Below are 3,840 nucleotides of genomic sequence, written 5' to 3'. Positions count from 1 at the left end.
GGTTATAGCTTTTAAACAATAGACCAATAGCTTTCAATTCTAATGAGAAAACATAATATAGAACCAAATAGGGACCATAATTAGGTGCTAGCCGCACAATTATATGTAGGCATAAAGCCCAGTACTAACAGGAGCTATAGAAGGTTTTGGGCAGATCACCCTCATCCGTCAGAGGTTGGGGACCTCCTAGAGGCCCTCTGCTGCTTAGGGGGGGATTTCTGCCACCTTTCTCTGGATGGCAGGGCAATGCAGTCCCTTGGGCACGGCCAGTCTGGGAGCTCCACTCCAAGCAGATCAAATGTCGACAAGAGACGTGGTAAGTCCCGCAGAGATTTGAAGACCGCGGATTTTCCATTTCTGGAGGCGAAGAGCTGTAAAGGTTAACCCCATCTGTAAGTGATGTCATTGGTTTTGATCACCTCCAAGAGCAGCTTCATAGCTTTACGGAGCATCAGAGTGTGCCGCGCTAAGACTGGTAAAATCAAGATCTCCTTGGCTGCAAAGGATACAGGGTCCGCTTTCCTGGAGGCTCTCAAGATCGCCTCTTTGTCTTTGAAGAAATGGATCCGACAGATAACGTCTTGCCTCCGTGAAGGGTCAGCGGATTTAGGGCCTAGAGCTCTATGAATGCGGTCTATCTCTATAGGTTGGTCCGCAGGCCTGGACAACAGTTTGCCAAAGAAAGTGATAGCCCATGATTCCAGATCTTGTGCTTGAACTGATTCTGGGAGTCCCCTTATACGGAGGTTGTTCCTCCTGTTACGGTTTTCCAAATCGTCCAAGCGGGCGAATATATCTTGTATTTGGTCTTTATATTCAGCGAGGACATGATGATATGATTCAAGATCTGTATAAATTTGTTCCTGGGAGGACTCTATGTCGTCTACCCTCTGACCCACACGTTTGAGGTCTTGATGAAGGGCCTCTATGTCTTGCTTATGGAACACTTCCAGCTTGTGGAACAGAGAGTCCATCTCACTTCTTGTGGGTAAAGCCCTTAGGTGAGCCTTCCAGTCCCACTCTGCGCTGTCCCCTGAGGCAGTCCCCTGGGCACCTTGACCCTAGCTGGCGGCCAGCTGAGCCGAGAAACAGGGGCGACGCAGACGATGCGACTGAGGCCGCAGACATGGCAGGAGACAAAGTCACGCCCGAGCGCTGGCTACTCTCCACAGCGCGGGAGTCGGGGTTGCGACCACCCAGATGGAACCCAGGTACCTGTGGGGTGCGCGCGGGTGTTCCGCTGTGCGCTGCCGCCATCTTGGCTGCCTCTTCTCCCTCGTCCAGATCTGCCGGCTGGCAAAGCTGGCCAAAGAAGCGGGCTCCTGAACATCTCTGGGGGTGCACATTGTATGATTTTTAAACAATTAATTTTCATTTTATTGCATGAAATAAGTATTTGATCACCTACCAACCAGCTAGAATTTTGGCTCTAACAGACCTGTTAGTTTCTCTTTTAGAAGCCCTCCTACTCTACACTCATTACCTGTATTAATTGCACTTGTTTGAACTTGTTACCTGTATAAAAGACACCTGTCCACACACTCAATCAATCACACTCCAACCTCTCTACTATGGCTAAGACCAAAGAGCCATCTAAGGACACCAGGGACAAAATTGTAGACCTACACAAGGCTAGGATGGGCTACAGGACAATAGACAAGCAGCTTGGTGGAAGGCAGCAATTATTAGAAAATGGAAGAAGCACATGATGACTGTCAATGTTCCTCATTCTGGGGCTCCATGCAAGATCTCGCCTTGTGGGGTAAAGATGATTCTGAGAAAGGTCAGGAATCGGCCCAAACTACATGGGAGGACCTAGCCAATGACCTGAAGAGAGCTGGGACCACAGTCTCAAAGATTACCGTTAGTTACACACTACGCCGTCATGGATTAAAATCCTGCAGGGCACGCAAGGTCCCCCTGCTCACACCAGCACATGTCCAGGCCTGTTTGAAGTTCACCAATGACCATTTGGATGATCCAGAGGAGGGATGGGAGAAGGTCATGTGGCAGATGAGATCAAAATATAACTTTTTGGTATCAATTCCACTCTCCGTTTTTGAAGGAAAAAGAAGGATGGGTACAACCCCAGAATACCGTCCCAACCATGAAGCATGGGGTTGGAAATATACTTTGGGAGTGCTTTTCCGAAAGGGGGACAGAACGAGTGCACTGTATTAAAGGGAGGTTGGGACGGTATAGCGAGATTTTAGCCAACAATCTTCATTCCTCAGTAAGAACATTAAAGGGGTTCTCTGGCCCATCCTAAAAAATAAGGCCAGAATCTAACCTGTGGAGAGATTAGTAAAGCCATACTTACCACAGCATCAGCGTTTCCACAATCCTTTTTACTGTCACTTAACAGCTCCTCCAGCGATTCCACATCTTCTGATCCTTCCCTGTCATCTTCTTTTCTGCTGTGAATGCAGGACGCTGACGTTAACACCTCCTACTGGTCTTCCTTGGTCCCAACGCCTGCACACTACTGTGCATGCGCCAGGACCTCTGGCCATCTTCTGAGTTTACAGACTTCTGTGTGAAGCCTGTACTGACCCATGCGCAACGCGATGTAAGCATAGCAATCAGCGACAGAGGTGGATGGCACTTGTGGTCACTATAGATGGCACTGGGGGTACTGGGGACAGAAATCGGTTCACTGTGGATGGCATTTGGGGGCACTGTAGATAAAGTCTCCTTTTTGAGCAGATGCTGAACTTGCAGACTGCAGAATGGATATGGTCATGTGCATGAGGAGCTATATACACAGCTCAGGCAGACTAATACAATATAGGATTAGATACACAGCTCAGCAGGCAGCCTGTGATTCATCACTCTGCAGTGCAGCCAGGCCTTATCAGTAAAGTTACCTATTCAACAAAACAAGAAACTAGGAAAGTAAACAGATCTGCCAGAATAATCTGATGTCCAGACAGGAGGAAAGAAAGCTCAGACATGAAATACAGATATTGGGGGCGTATATATACATGTTAGGAGCACATAACAGGACAGGACAACCTCTTTAACAGGGTTATCCAACCCCTCTAGTATCCCTCCTAATGCCCGGGCCCCTCATATAGTTTATATTTACCCCACTCCCCGGCATCCACGTCGCTCCGGATCCTGGCACGGCCACCGCTGCATCTCCCTATTGCACAGATCAAAACATCCATTGACGGGGGGGGTCAGTCAATAGCAGGCCATGACAGGGACGAGCCTCCCATCACCATCATCGTGGGTGATGCTAGGTAGGCTCGTCCCCTTACCTTTTGTTGTAGATACATGTCAAAACTATAGATTGTTGGGGATATGCAACCTCCACTGATCTGTAGAACAAGAGGAGGGAAGAAGCACGTGTATAGCGTCATCTTTCTACTTACTGCACGAGATGGGCTCCATAGAAGTCTACTGACCTGTCTCAATTCTGTCCTCTATATTGAGGAGGGAGAGCACGCTATCTGCACACTTTTCTCTCCTCGTTTTAGGCATCATTGGGGGTGGCAGTGCTCAGATCCCCCTGCAAATCAGAACTTTTAATATGGCTCTACAACATATTACATTTTTGCAAAAAGTTAATGACCCTTTAACGTCACGTATGGAATCTAATAAGGTCTACTACTCCCCGGAATAAAGAAGCAATCAGATTGGATTTATATAGGAGACCTGCAGATATTTGGGTCAGATAACTCCTGCTGTCCGGTCATTTTGGTTATTCTAATTACTGGTCTTTTTTGATAATGTAAAACCTTCCACGTGACTTCTCCAACCATCTGATGACTTCTACAATATTTCTTTCACAGCTTGTGAATCCGGGTGAAGATCTGAACAATATTAATCCTACAG

This window comes from Bufo gargarizans, chromosome 6, assembly GCF_014858855.1.
Source record: "Bufo gargarizans isolate SCDJY-AF-19 chromosome 6, ASM1485885v1, whole genome shotgun sequence".
NCBI lineage: Eukaryota > Metazoa > Chordata > Amphibia > Anura > Bufonidae > Bufo > Bufo gargarizans.
The sequence above is the reverse complement of the archived record's forward strand: the minus strand, read 5'-3'. Positions refer to the sequence as shown.